At 34.2% G+C, this 16,597-nt stretch overlaps 1 protein-coding gene across 2 annotated transcripts in view; it reads left to right on the top strand.

Moving 5' to 3' along the window:
- Window positions 1–1,312: 1,312 nt before the first annotated feature.
- Window positions 1,313–16,597, top strand: part of LOC145292059 (uncharacterized) — a 28,931-nt gene continuing 13,646 nt past the window's right edge. Inside the window, exon 1 of one of the 2 annotated variants that reach the window (XM_080138106.1) lies at window positions 1,313–1,564. The gene's annotated coding sequence lies outside the window, so the exon portion shown is untranslated. Of the gene's footprint in view, window positions 1,565–2,504; window positions 2,633–16,597 lie in introns of those variants that run through there. The other variant, XM_080138105.1, reaches the window with a different exon arrangement.

Raw genomic sequence — 16,597 nt, 5'->3', positions numbered from 1 at the left:
CTTTTATTGGTTTGTTCCTATCCGTCGCGGTTACCACCTGACGAAGGCCAGAGGAATTAGTTGGCCGAAACGTTGTGAATAAACAAACCAATAAAAGATGAAAAACAACAACTAATAAAGATGAGACTAGTAGTCCGAAATAAAAATAAATTAATATATGAACTGATATTTCAAATTTGTATCAAAACGGGAAAAATGTGCCATTTTTCTGTTCAGTCTTTTTATACTTTTATATACGAAATAATATTTTCATTATTGACATGCAGAAATTAAAAACAAATGCGAAAGAATATCTATACTTTCCACGATAGAGTTCAACGTTAAACTGAAGTCACCTGCTTGGGTCCATTCGGCATCATAATAGATTTTCCCCATGAATGGTTTGACAAGTTTCACAAGGACATTATTAATGGAGGACGAAGGTCAGACAGATATTATAATAGGGACACATCTCCTTTGACCAATCGAAAGGCACACATTCAACACGTGATATAACAAGCAGTAGCAGCACAATATACACCAAGAAAGGGGGGGGAGTAAAGAGAGGAGGGAAAGAGAGAAGAAAAGACATAAGGTGGAAAATAAAATTTCTATATTCTAGCTTTAAAAAAAAAATTCCTTTCTTTATTGGCAAGTGATGATAGCTAGGTGGTTAACGAAACGGACTGGCGATCTGAGTTGGGATCCAATTCGTTCTATAAAAATACATTTTTTTAACGTTGGAAACTTTCACTTAGTCCCTTCCATAGGTTCTCTATGTCTTTCTAGAAAACTATAGACGAATGAATTTCTTTATTGCTTTCGACTATAATTAAACACATGCACAACTTGACTGCCTACTGGAGAGAACTTGAATGCCTACTAGACACTATCATCGAGTGTCTAAGGTCTCTCTGTAGAAGGGTTTATAATGACAAACTGGCATGAGGTTACTTTTCCTTACAAGTAAACCCTGATCAAGTATTCAAAATCACATAGTATTCATAGTGTTGAATAATTAACATTATTAAAAGTTAATTAGTTATTATCGATCTGTCTATCTATATATTTATCTATCTATTCAATGATATTCTTAAAATAGTTTTTATTGGGAGTTATTTATTGTTTTTTAAAATAAAGTGTAGCAATTGATTTAAGCTAAAGATGTTTACACAAACTAGGTTAAATATAAACAAAATAACCTTGAACAGGCGTACGTGACGGAAAGGTCACGTTAAGGTGACGTGTCTTTTAATTAGTTACGTCACCAGAACTGAGGTCAGAGGCCGAGAAGTTTAGAGTCGAGACTTGGAGTTTGATCACGAGAGTGAAAAGACGAGGGAGTTGGAGTTTGATCACAGGAGCCAACAGACGGCTGGGAAAAATAAAGATGTAGACAAGAAATGCAGATCCCGTGAAAACCATTTAAGACAACTGAAAAAAATTTATATTATAAAAATATAAAGTGTTGTTCAGTGGTTTCATAAAAGAAGGAAGAACAGATGTCTTAATTGGATGGTGTTGGTCATTTCATGGTTCGTCACGGAGCTCAATAGGAAGATAAAAGAACTCTTCAAGAAAAAAGGTATGAAGCGTATATTATTCTTCTTATATATGAACTGTAAAATATACCCGTGTGATAACTCTCTGATACAACATGACTCAGTTTATACGTCGATATCATATTCCCTGGTGAAACAATAATAATACAGTTTATACGTTTATTATCTCTCCGTTAAAAGAACAATATCTCCCACCTTTCAATACAAAATATAACATGTTTTTATATTTCTCCCTATACAACAATGGCCCCAAATAAGATCTCCTCAGTATGGCTTATCCATACAGTTTATTTTTGCAAGGAATAGTGCACCTTCTCCGAGTGATATTACCTGAAATAACAGCATAGAGCTGGAAGCACCACCGACTAGATGAATTCTTGGCCTGGAATCTGGTAAGACAAAGAAATTACACGTAAGCTATACTATCATATTTAAATGGTCAATTGGGAAGAAGAAAAGAAATCCATAGCACATAGATTTATAAATCTTGCACAAAATGTTCTATAGCGTATCTTTTATTCTATGGTTGGTCACTCTCTCTTCTCCCATCTCTATTGTTTCAGTATTTCTTGTCTCTTTTATTCTTATTCTTTGGTTGCTCAGTCGATTTTATCTCTGCTGGGCGTTTTTAAATTTATATATCCATAAGGTCAACGTTGGGTGTTTTTTCTCTTTAGATCATCAGAAATGATAATGATTTATGAATGAAAAATGAACTTACCGATGTTAATCGATGATTTTATATTAATATGTTAGTAATATATCTAAATGAATTGCGAGTACGAACACTAGAGAAGCATATTTTTCTCGTTGTTTTTAACAGAGAATTGACACTGATGTTGCCTAAAACACTACAAAAATAGCATATGCATTTAAGTTTATTTTACAAATTAATAAAAAAAAAACCCGGCTAATTTCTGAACAATCCTATAAATTAACTAGAATTTGCCACCATTCAAATTGGACTCGCCCAGATATGTTTCGGTAAGAAAAAGGTTTTAGTAAGATGATATTTTATTGAGTAGTCCCATCAGCCGCAGTAGGTACCCAGTTAAAAAAAATAAGCAAAAATACATCTTTGAATCCAAATTGTAAGTATTTTTTTTGTATCACGTTAAATTTTTTCAAGTTTATTTCGTACATAACTGTAATAAAGTACTAGTGCACTTATTGATCCGGGTTGAAATGATAGCGTTATTTAGAAAGCCATTCTTACTCTGAGGAGGGGAGCGAGTTTTGTACATATTCTGTACTTTAACTTTACAATTTAATAAAAAAATAGATATCTAAAATTTAATTAAACTTAAATACTATTTAAAAAAAAAAGCGGATCACTAAGTGAACTAGCACTAAGTATTCTAAGGATACTAGTGCTATTATAACATTAATTTTCGAAAGTTTCTTTAATTGTAAAAAAATATAGAACTTTGTCGCTTTGTTTAAACTCTCAAATGAATAATGGGAATAGGGGGAAATGTAATGTTTACCTAAAAGTAAGAAAATCATACAGTATTTTAAAGTCTAGAAAATACTAAAACTAAATAGCTTTAACCAACCGCAAGAATATAATTTACTACGCACTAGCATAACTCAATTCCAGAACTACACAATATTGTTTCAATATATAAGAGTAACAGCCTTAATGAAACATACGCTGGCTAAACGCGAATTTTAGTTCATATTTTTTTGAGTTAATTGCGGTTAAAGCTGCTAATATAGGTTCGGCTTTGATTCGACAAGTTTTAAAAATATGTACTTCATCTTACAATTTAATAACCAAAATAGATCGTTGAAATTGAATTCAACTTGAAAAAATAGCACGATCTGTTGTCTACAAATGTACCTTAATTTTCGTTATTTTAAATGTGAATGTTAAGGTGGAAAGTGAAATCTTCCAAAGAAACATGCAAAGCATACCTTTTTTTCTTGGGTTAGTAAATAGCTTGTGATCTTAAAATTAGTGTTTTCAGAAATGAATAAAAACACTAATTGTATACTTGAAATCAAGTTTGGTGTTCTAGTAGATAAGTTTAATCTTGCATTATAAAAAATCACCCAAACTATTTTGTATGGCGGCCATCTTGATATTTTGCGCTATTAGTTTTCCGGCCAATTTTTAGCGACTGAATATTCAGAACTTGTCAGTTACCGTTTTTTCTGCGAGGCAATTATTTCCAAATTAATGCGAAAAAAATGTAAGCTAATTACTTTTAATTATTTATAATTCAAGACGTCAAAAGTATTTAATTCTCGAGATTTCATGCGGATTAATAAAAACGTTTATATATATATATATATATATATATGGTTTTTAGAAAATTCATATTTTACCCATAATTAGATATTTTTTTGGGGGAATATTTAAATATCCGGCCCAAATTAATGCCCCCCCCCCCTCGTGCAAGGTCCTGATTTTCATCATTTGATACTCGTGCAAAATACGGACGGACTATGCTGAAATAATAGCATCTTTAACATTGAAAGGAAGGTCGTCTTGTAACTATTTACTTTCATCTAACAATATAATAAACAAGATAGCGTAGAACTTTTTTCAATTTTAAAGTTCAAGTAATTGTCTGTATTTTTGAGATGAGGTGTTTTCATTTATTGAGATTGTCGGACTGACTTCCTCATCTTGGTTGTTATAGTCACAACGTTTCAGCCGTTTTGCCCTCCGGCCTTTATCAGGTGTTTTGTATCGAACTGGGGAACCGTTTGTTAGTCTCGAACCCAACTTTTATTACGGGGGTACTGTGTTCGGACTCCAGCTAGGCTCTGGGACATAGTTGCTGTCCCAGAGCCTAGCTGGAGTCAGAACACGGTACCCCCGTAATAATAAAGGTTGGGTTCGAGACTCCTAACAAACGGTTCCCCAGTTCGATACAAAACACCTGATAAAGGCCGGAGGGCAAAACGGCCGAAACGTTGACTATAACAACCAAGATGAGGAAGTCAGTCCGACAATCTCAATTTTAAAGTTCAATTTCAAAACTAGCACGGGTCGTATTCTGCAGAAGTGCTATTCTTTTTTTTTTTTTCTTTCGGTGTCTAATGAAAACGTATTAAATCGACCGTGCGGAACAAAACTTAAGTCGATGTTTTTATTCGTATTGCGACCCGGATTTAGGGTGAGTTAGAGACTTAATTAAATTCTGTACTTTTAATGACTTAACACTAACATTTCGATCTGAACGTCAACCTGTGGCAAGTTACTAATTGAGAAAGTGTCACAATATTGATGCAGATGTTTCTGTGATACAGCAGGTAGCATTAAACGGATATTGCTAATGTTAGGGGGCGATAACTTCAATTTCTTCATCAAATAACACGGTAAATAAATAAGCCCCCCCCCCCCGAGCACAAACGTTTTGAAAGCCAAAATGTTTACTATATAAAAAATGTCTGGATATATAATTATAAAAACATTTATTTATTGAAGTCCGCGTAAGAAAATATAATTTTAATAAAACCATTTTTAATTAAGCAACATTGGCCCCCCCCCCACAAATTTTTTATTTTAAAGTAAAATTGGACGTTTTCCTCCGAACAATAGAATTTAAATGAAACTTTTTCGAATTTAAGCAACATTGAATTCTTTTTTCTCGAAACTTTTTTGAATTAAAATAAAATCCTCACTGTAACAAAATATAGTTGTATATTTTTGTAGTCCCTGTTGAAGGGTCAACAAAGTTGGGTCGACCTAGACGAGAGTACCCAAAATGGCCGACCAGGACTGAGATATGACACGTGACCGGATGTAATGGAAGAAATATCTCATGTATTTAATTTAAGCCGTCGTTTCGTATCTTACAACATCGTATCTTACAACATATACAACAAATACTTTATTGTAACTTTTTCTTTAATAATCTATATTTAATAAATATTTATATAAAATTATCAGAATTGAAAAAAAAGCCAAGCTGGCAACCCTGATAGGCACTTGAATGTACTTTGGCAACACGGCTCTAGCTGAAATAATTTATTAAGGAAACAACGTAAATAAATAAATTAGAGAAAAGGGAAAAAAAAACAATTTGCAACTTACCTGCATGGCGTCGTCTGCTGAAATTTACGGCAAATGAGTCGTTTATAAGATATGCATTTTTTTTTAACGGTAAATGTTACCTTACCAAAACAAAACGAAGTAAAAAAAAAAACAAAAAACAAAACAAAAAAAAAAAAAAAACGGAAAATTCATCGGCTCTAGATGAAGGGAAAAAAAACATAACGAATGAAGGTTTTTGTTCATATTTTTTTAGACAGGGTATTTATTTAGAAAAGGAAAAAAAAAAAGGTTTTTGTCCATATTTTTAGACAGGGTATTTAGAAAAGGAAAAAAAAACATCACGAATGAAGGTTTTTGTTCATATTTTTAGACAGGGTATTTTTCTGTTACGTGCGTTAAGAACAGATTAAAATTTCTTATTGCTGTGTCTGTTTTCATACCATACGCTTCCCTATACATGGCCTCGTCCACATGTGACCATTTCATGTTACCTACCGATCCAGACACATGCTTAACCTTTCTTTTAATACGGGACCAGTATCCCTCTATACTGTTCGTACACACACCTGTGACGGGGTCTACGAAATGTTCAGAGTGATTTACTGTGCCGTGTTGGTAACCGAGTGATGTAAGCCTGCTATAACTCCTCCATTCATCTGTGAATATGGTAGACCCCGGTTCCACATTTTCTAAAATAGCCGCTTTTAGGGTGATGGCCGTCCGGTCGGGTATTTGACGCAAAAAACCGAGTTTCGCTGTTCTGTCATAAAACCCTATTACCCATTCTTGCCTACTAACTCTGCCAACGTTATTTTTGCGTTTGAAAAGTAAACTTTCGTCTACTTCAACTATGTGTCCCGTTCCGCCCAACTTTTTTTTATCTTTTAATAACTTGCTCGTGCATATATCTCTGCAATACTCAAACCATTGAATGGCGACACCCGTAGAAACCCCACTGAAATTTGCGGAAGTAGTCACAGGTGTCTGTGAAACAAAATCGAACATAATTTGCAGTATAGTGTGAATATGGAGCTTTGACTTCTCGAAAAAGGTGCCCTTCCGCACCGACATCCTTGTACCACACATAGTGCATCTCCAACAAACTGTGTCTAGTTTAAACGCTGCAGATGGCCTGATACACATTGAATGTCCACAATCACATATTTTCTGGGTGGACACGAGCTGTTTACTTTGGGCATACTGTAATCCTTTCTCCTGGGTAAAATTAAGGAGAATTTCCATTCTTGGAGAAGTAGCCATTTTTTACAAGCGATACGGTAGAGAGAAGAGCAGTGTTGCCAAAGTAAATTCAAGTGCCTATCAGGGTTGACAGCTTGGTTTCTTTTTCAATTTTGGCTTCAAATTTGGCTTTTTTCTGATAATTTTATATAAATATTTATAAATTATTAAAGATTAAAGAAAAAGTTACAATAAAGTATTTGTTGTATATGTTGTAAGATACGATGTTGTAAGATACGAAACGACGGCTTAAATTAAATACATGAGATATTTCTTCCATTACATCCGGTCAAGTGTCATATCTCAGTCCTGGTCGGCCATTTTGGGTACTCTCGTCTAGGTCGACCCAAAGTTGTTTTAATTTTTATATTTATAAACAATTTGAACTTGGTCGACTTATTGCCACTGTTCTTTGACCGAGAAGCGCAACCTGGCAAAGCCTAGTGAAACGTACCAAAAACATGGCACCGTCCGTGTAATGCAGAAATGCCAAGCAGGTAAAAATCTCTTTTTGAAATCAATTTAAACAAGAATAAAATTTAATCTAGTGAAACAATGTCCATCCTTTTACCCTATCATTAACCCAAGTCGGAGTAGCAATACGAAAACGGTCTCTGTCTAGTTTTATTGAAGGGGGGGCAGGTGGTGAAACGCATTTACTTAACATGTAATACTTTCTTGAATATTTTTTATTTTACACTAAAACTTTGAACATTTTTGATATCAACATTTAAAATAATAAACAATGTGTTAAGATTATTTCGCTAATTCACGCACTTTTAATTACGGGATTACATGGAGGCAACTTAAGTTTTGCTAAAATTGAAACGCTATTGTATTTATAAATACAACATAAAGTTACCTTGCACTTTAGGAACAAATAACGATGTTAAAGACAGTACTAAAACTTTTTAGTCCGGAAATACATGATCATTTTACGTAAAATCTGTGAACAAAATTGATCCACAACTTTAAAGTAGGTGCAATATATCTTGTAGATCTTGATACATAGAAGGGGGGCAATATCTATCCAACATTTAATGAAAATGCAAGCCACGTTTTTCCCCACAACTGACAATACAACACGTCTATTTCCTATTAGTCAAAATGAAAAATTATAATTCACTTAAATTCATTTCTCTTTACGAAGTAATTATTGGTCCCCCGATTTATCGGAGAGGGACCTATGTTTTCAGTGGCTTCCGTTAGCCAGGACTGCTACCAGATAACCGTCCATTTGTTTTCCCTGAAATTGTCACAAATTGCATTTCATTAAATAGATGTGTACGGTAAAAAAAAAAACAAAAACAAAAAAAAAACATTCTTGTTGCGGCCCCAGGGGCTCAAAAGAGGTCAAAAAATGCCCAAAAATGACACATTTTGCCTCATAACTTTTGATTCATCGATTAGATTTTTTTAAAACTTAATCAAAATGTGGAGCCCATTGTTCTTAATATAAATCCAGTATGGGTGACCCTGGCAAAATTCTAGTTCGCGTCCCTGGGGACTTTTAGTGCTAGAAACTTTTTTTTTTTTTTTTTTTTTGCTCTTTTTTCATATTTCTCAACAAGAACTTTGTCTGACTATATAGTAGTTTTCCATGCTGCTGAATTCAAATATACATGTCTTAAGGCGTGAAGCTGCATCGTTTGTCCATTTTTCACTGGGATTCGGCGTTTCCAGGGGCTGAAAAGGGGTCATAAATGCCCCAACACTGCAAAAAAACAACTTTTTACCCCATAAATTAGCGAAAATGTGAAGGCAACGTTGGCCCTTCACACGTCTCACATTCATCATTTCTTCCCTATTTTTTTTTTGTGACGTCATTTCACATGTAGCACAAGAGGGGGAACTACGCACGCGCGGCTTTTTTCGGATGAAGGTAAACGCTGACATAACCTGTCTATTTATCGCGATATTTTTTTAAATAACCGAAAATTTAATTTTAAAAAGTCTGTCGGCAAACAGTCAACCAGTGCATAGGTTAGGGTTAGTTTAAGGTTTAGGATTAAAATAAAGGTCGTCCGCTGTACACCTTCCAATACTTTTTCAAAGTGCAGATGTTTGCATGCTGGCCATTTTTAACTTTTGATTGACCTAATTCAATTATTCATCAGTAGCCTGCATTTGTGCTAACGCATTTTACGTTTAACGTTCTAATTTTTTTTTTCTGCTTCTGATTTAAAACAAATATAAGTTATAAAATTCTGCTTCAGAAAGTTTTAGCTTGGAAATTCTATAGAATCTCTCTCCAATATTTAAAATTAACATTTATGTTACTTTAATATATTGTTTTACTACTGTAATTGTTTATTGTATTTACATTCAGATATTGATCTGAGTTTACGAATCACTATAAGGGTGGTTATCCCCCTTCCAGTGAGGAATGACACAAGAGTCGGAAGGTGGGATTAAAAAGTCAGCACTCCTGAGGAGTATTGTGATCTTGCAAAAGATATCTAAGCAGCCCCAGTAGACACGCCTTAGTTTGTTAATAAACTAATACCCTTCTCAGAGAGAAGGCATAGTTCGAGAGGATGAGCTTCATAGAACTGCACGAGACTAGCAATACACCGCAAAAGCAATCAACAGGGAAAAAGTTATAAGAACCTGATTATAGTGCCGAGAGAAAAATCTCTCAGCCATTTTGGATTGAATCTTTTTCTAGTAAAATTTCACCTCTGGCTGTATTGACTCCGCATTTATGCGAACGATCCTTTAATTAGCATTGTTTTAGTTTAACGTTATGCTGCGTTCAGCGATTGGTGATTGTTCTCAATTTCTAAGAAAGTAAAGTCAACAAATTTATCTTACCAAAGGCAAGAAAGGTTAATTTTCTACTTGCCTAATTTAAAAAAAGTATTTTAAATCTTTAAAGTTTTTAATGTTTTCTAAGTACTTTGAATCCTACGCATTCAAGATTGCGCCAAATTTTACTCTAGATAAAACCTCGATGTCTTGGTGAGTTGTTAGGTGATTATTTGCAATGTTTGACTTCCACGGCATCGAGACTATCCTTTAAAATTCGACGCCATCTTGAAAACTTCGAGTTTGTAAGACTCGAAAGGCGTCGACAAAAATGTAAATAAAAGTTTTAATAATACTTTAAAACAAACGGGTAAGTAGAAAATTTAAACTTTTTGCCTTTGGCAATAATTATTTGATAGTCATCAAATAGCTGTTTGCAAAGGCAAAAATTTCTAATAGAAAAAATTTAGAAAATAAGTCATTACCAATCGCCAAGTATTTTACTAAATAACGTTCAAATTTGACTTACTATCATTCAAACACTATCTTACTTTAACATGTGGCTAAGTGGCAGTTTTGGGTCATTTAGAACTGCTTTAAAGCTGTACAGATCACTTTCTTTTTTTCTTGACAATTTCAAACAATTAGTTTATAGATCACCTTCTCAGCTATATTGTGAAAAAAAATTAATTTTCAGTAAAACAAGTTATAAATTTACTGATTTAAAATCTTAAAAAAAGATGAGCGACGTTTTTATGACTGGTTTCCATAGCAACTACGTTGCTTCAGCGACTACTGTTGCTACCAATTCACTGCTGTCACAAAAAGTAACAAGTGAAACAGAATGAAAGGGAGATAATTGTGATTTTATTGAAAGCATATGTGTATGTTATGTTTATAGGGGCAAAAAAATAAGACCGAAATTAAAGAAGTGAATTTATTGGAAACCTGGAAAAATCATGGATTACAATAGAAAAATGCGGGCATGAAAAGTTATATGGCTAAGCTTAAATGTGGAAATGTAAAGGACTAGTTCTTAAAACTGGAAAAAATGACTTTCTTGCAAAAAAATATAATACATTTATAACTTAAAATATTAGTGTTCAGATTAAAAAAAAAATCAATTCATAACATGATCAATTCTTAATGCTGCAATATTTTTAAGTTGTAAATTTATTTTTACTAGAATATCTTGTCCTTATCTTTTCCATGTTTAAGCTTAACCATACTCCTTTTCATGCTCGCATTTTTCTATTATAAGTATGTTTCCAAAACCAGTTATTTTATAAATACATGTGTTAATGAACGCCATTTGTCTGTTTGAAAGCGAAATTACACTGCACTACATGCAATTTATTGTCTGCTGAATATTCACCGATTCAAATGTTGGTCTACTAATAAAGTTGATTCATATTTGAAGTCTTGGGACTACTGTACTCTTTGAGTGTTATACAAATTAATTTATCCACTACGCCACGAGTCATTGCGATAAAGTATTCGGTAAAATTCATTTGAGCTACAATCTTCTGGAGGTTGAAAGGATCGATCCACATTGCGGGCGATACTCAGAATAGAATTGCAAAGAACTTTTTCTTTCAGACTGTTGTAGCTGACGGGACAAGAGCATGCTATCTCCATGGATCAAATAAAGAGTTTCGTTCAAAATTCCGTGTAGACTTCAGAGCTAAAAATATATTATTTTAATTGGAATTCATTGAGAGGTGTATTATTAATTTTATTTATTGCGGACTGTTATCCTCCTCCTTTATTAGTTGTTTCAGACGACGTGGTGAGACAACTATGGAAGGCAGTAATTGCAATGAATGCAGCCAGGAGATTTAGTTCCTATCCATCGCGGTTACCACTTGAAACGTCGTGAAACCACTAATAAAAGATGAGGATAATAGTGAACAATAAATAAAATTAGTAAACAAAACAAGCTCGGAGGTTACATCGACCGAAACGCTGTGAAAGTAATACTCAAGACGAGAACAGTAACCCAAAAATTCCAAATACGTGTAATCCATCCCATTAAAAAAATTGGAAACATAAAAGTAACATTATTACACTTAAGATATGTTTATAGCCACATCGAACCACACAAATAAACTGTCTATTTATCGTCTACCATTCTTATATAAATATGTTTGACGGACATTAATGATATACTTACGTAGTGCGTTTTCAACATTTAATCAATCAGCGATTGTTTAACTATACTAACCATCTTCAAATTAAATTCTAAGTATTTGAAACTCGTATTTGGCGATCTTTGCTTCCATTCAAACTCATCAATTCTAAAATGTAATCGGCATCATACGAACTAGATTCTAAAGATTTTAGCCTTAAAATATATCAGTTTTTTTTTTTTTTTTTTTTACTGTTTTCCATAAGTATTAACTTTTTTCGCCATCTGATTTAAAATTAATGTCTACTTTGCCTAAAAAATTAAGATAAATAAAAAATGAAGGAACGTCATTTATAATCGCGTTTTAAAGCCAGGTGTGTCGTCTGTCGAAAGTTTTCGAAAAAAGTTGGTTGAATTCATTTTGTCAAATATTTTAAGTGTTTTCGTTATTTCCATTTAGATTTAATAAAGAAAACTGAATGCATTTACATTTTGAAAATGTCATTGCTATTTCCGTTGATATCATTGTTACGTTTTTCCCAATTCTGAAGAAAATTATAGGTATCTATCTTAGCACTCAAAATGTCTAACAAATTCGGAAAGTAAGGATCGAAAAGCCAGCAGACAGTGTGCTATAAAAATGCATTATGGTGTAGGTTCTTGTGACAAAGAAAATATCATACCCCCCTCCGAAAAAAATAAATCTCGTAAATTGGTCAGGTAGTTTTAGTAAAACTAGAGCTTATAGCTAATTGATGACGAACAATCTCTTTACGCCATATTTGTAAATAGTTTGACAAAGAAGGAAGATGACTTAATAACTTTTCCGGGATTTTAGAAAGCCATTTGTATGGGAAAGCATCGCTGCTTAACTACCCATTAAATAGCTTTCGAGAATTAGTTTAAAATCAGCCTTATATACCATAATGAATGGGGAAGTGCTACTTTTTCTGTGTGTGTTAATCGCTTAAAAATAATTTAAATTACAAATATTAAACTACTTGATCAATTTGCATGAGTTTTAGTGTACGATAGTTTGTCACAGAGACGTACATAAAATATTTTTGTCGTTTTCTTGGACGTAAGTTATAGACGAGCATTAAAAAAAAAACTAAACCCTTCTCAAAGAGGAAGTAAAACCTGGAGTGGTAAACCTATAACTGCACTGAATAATACCCCGGACCGATAAATGCAAAGTTATCTATTCAAAGAAAAAAATTATCGAGACTGCCGAATTAATTGCGGACATCCTCTACTAGGTATGAAAAAAACCCCTATTCAGTTAGTATTGTTTATCCATTTATTAATTGCTACCCAAGTTGTCTAGTTGTTTCACGACGTTTCGGCCAACTATTCCTCTGACCTTCGTCAGATGGTTAACTGCCAGTAGATAGGAACACTGAATCTCCTAACTCCAACCTCAGCATTTACTGCCTTCTCTAGTTCTCGTCTCACCAGTTTTTTGTTTAGGATGCAGTTAGGAGATGCGGCGTTCCTATCTCGTCGCAATTAATCACCTGACGAAGGCCAGAGGAATAGTTGGCCGGAACGTCGTGAAACAACAACTAAAAGATGAGAATAGTCCTGGATAAATAAAACAAATTACTCATCTCAATAAGAATTCCAATTAAATAAATGTTCAGTTGGTGTCCAATTGTACTCTGCAGAGTACCTGAAATTGCTGCCGCTCATAAGATTTAATATTGGGATCGTTCTATAAACTCTGCATCCACTGCAAAGCATATGTATAGAATTTCGAGTAATTACTGAAATAAAGCAAAGAAGATTATGGCAGTGAAAGATTTGTTTTTTAATATCATTTTACACTATTGCACTTTTTTCATATTACTTGGACATACCACTATGATTAATTTAACTTTCAGATTATTAAAGCATCATAAATTTTTGCAATAGTCCCGCCCATGTTAAGTCGAAAACTACTTTTAGTTAACAAAAATGATTTATTGTTCACGATAAAAATGCTGGTTCTCACAGAAGTACTAATCAAAGATCTGAGAATTTAGTTGAAAAAAATCTTGCCCCCCCCCCTACATATTTCCTGATCTAGTTTCCTTGTTTCGGGGATTGCAAAACCATTTTGAAAATTTTAGATTGAACACTAGTTACGAAGTCTTTTAAATTAGTTTCCAGACTTTTCGTATGCACATTTTTACTGATAGTACACATGAAAGTTTAGTTCCCTTCGAAGTCATCTCCTCCGGATGCAATGCACAATTTCTGGAGGGTACCATGGAAGTCCTCTTATGTGAGCATATCGAGGACCTTTGACACGTCTCAATTGTCTCCTAACTACAGCCTCTAAGATTTCCCTTGGGCGTAGGGAATAAGTCACAGGGAGCAAGATATGGACTATAGGGAGGGTGAGGAATTGTCTTGATGCCCATCTTGGTCAAATAGTCTGTGATAAGGATGGAGTTGTGAACTGGTGCATTGCCCTGGTCGAAATGTCAGTGATGCGATTTGAAGACTGCTGGCCTTTTCCGACGGAATCTCTTCCTGCACTACCTTAAAACCTTAGCATAATATTCCTTGACTTTCTGTCCAGTGGGAACCCAGTGCATGTAGATCATGCCCGTGCTGTCAAAGTTTCTGGGTGGATTTGCTCTGTCTGGCCTTCTTGAGTCTGAGTGAGCCAGCGTGCTTCCTCTGAGAACTCTGCCTCTTGGTCATAGCAGTAGACCCAGCTTTCATTACAGGTGACCAGAGAATCAAACACTGTGGGATCTGAATTGATCAGCTCGACCATCCCTCTGCTGCCATACCAACTTCATTCTAGAAAGTACAGATGCACGGGTATTAGGTTTGAAAGTGTCTGTCTGCCACATGTTTATTTTGCGGCTTCCAATTCATAAACTACTTCGTTAGTTTTTGTTTCCGGAAACCTGCTTCAGTAAGGTTCTGTATGGTTTTGATGTATATTCTGCAGAAACCAAAAACTTTGAGTTCCTTCCGCGTAGGTTCCAAATCAGCTGGACTTATCTTTTGTAAATTTTACACATTTATATGCCCGACAGTGTTCTTAGATATGTTTTGTACATAAATTCATCCGATTAATCGAAAAAAAAATCTGATCTTCAAAAAATTTTTTCTCTTATACTTTTTTTTTACACTGGTCAAGGAAGATGATAAAATCTCAGCTAATAATTTCTCAATCTGGACAAATAGCTCAGAGGTAAAGCATTCGACTATAAATCAAATGAGACCTTGTTCAAGCTTTTTTTTCTCATGAGTTCAATTTACGATAAAAGAGGTACCATTTAAAATCGCCGCAAATCATTTCTTCGTTTGCATATTTTTTTTAATTCAAACATTAATCAGAAGTGGCTTTTCCAGGGCATTCATCGTCAAGCCCAAACATTAGCTGACTTGATATTGTAGCCGGAATTTGATATAAATTATCATTTTATTTTTTTACAAATTAGTCCACCGAGCAAAATATTCCTCGTAATATGTAATAGAGGATTCATTCTATAATACGTACGCAATCTGCATAAATGAAAATGTTTAAGCATATTATACGACCGGGCAACACCGAGCGTTCAGCTAGTGAAATTTTACTTTATATTTAATTAGACCAATATAAAGAATGCCGTCTTAATGCTTTGTCATTATTTTTAAGGATCTTAACCCCATTTTACAAGTACTACAAGTACGTTATTATAGTTCTTAATTCGATTTTACAACTTACTCCAAAAGTGTTATTCCATAAAAGAAAATCAATCGGCTAACTGACTTCATTTTTGGTTAACTTGAACATAAAACTACTTGTAGACGGTTTTCAAATTTGATAATTAAAATTCCTCCGTAATAGGTCCTGGATATTACCTTAAACTATATCCGATGGTGAGGCCCCGGCCTGCAGGCTCTGGGGAGTGTGGAGCCACCCTTTAGTTGCCATTGCTCTCGGGTCTACTCTGACACGGAGTGGTAGTACCTGTTAGGGTCCCAACTATGGGTTAAATAGAAACTGACTTGCAAAAAACATGTATTCTATTAAATATTTTTCCAAAATCTTTGGATTCGGCATTAAATAACCTGAAAAGGGTTAATATGCCGTAAAACAACCAACCAATCCTCCGTAATGAAATTGTCGACGAGAATTTCAGTTTTTCAAATTAACAATTTCTGTATCCGAACATTTATTTTTCATAAGCTTGTCGAAAAATAGTTACAAAATGGTATTCGAACATTTACATTGTATTTTATACGGCTAATATGAAATCCTCGCAGTTTACCTTAGTGAAATGAAATCTTTTAAATAGATTTAAAAATAATTTAGTCTATTTCTTTTTATTTTTCTATTTTCTCATCACATGAATACAAATCTGACTTGTGTTTATATAAGACAATCGCCGAATTCTTTCTTAAAAGCAATCTGAAATCTTAAAAGGTGGCGGTAAACGGATGATTGATTTAATGCTACCAAGACAAAGATCCGCCTTTTTTTTTTTTTTTTTTTAACCATAAGACACCTTGCTGACCACAGATTGGCACGACTGACAGCACTCTTCCAGAAAGTCTAACATTAAAACTCGTCCGTCTAATATTCACACCTAACATGAATTGCAGGTAAGACCATAGAGGATGCTGTCAAGTCTATAAAGTTGGGCTTCTAACATCGGCCAGAAACGATGAGGCGAAATAATGTTAAGTGTAACGGAGCACTGACGCGCTTATCAAAACAGCTAACGTATGCAAATGCACAACTGACTGCAAGGTGGTGTTCCGGCGGGGAAGGAGGAAGAAAATATAAGGATCATTGATCCTTGATGTTAGGGAGGAGAGATAGACGTTTTACACGGGTGACCCGAGAGCGACAAAAGACGTCCTAAACATGGTCCGACAAAGACAGTACCACATGTTCAACAAGACAGTTTTGTCAAGCACATGGGAGTACGAGAACACTTTTGA

This window comes from Euprymna scolopes, chromosome 13 (genome assembly GCF_053919585.1).
Source record: "Euprymna scolopes isolate OS-2025 chromosome 13, ASM5391958v1, whole genome shotgun sequence".
Classification (NCBI taxonomy): Eukaryota; Metazoa; Mollusca; class Cephalopoda; order Sepiida; family Sepiolidae; genus Euprymna; species Euprymna scolopes.
Note: the sequence above shows the minus strand (reverse complement) of the source record. Positions and strands in the feature narration are given on the sequence as shown.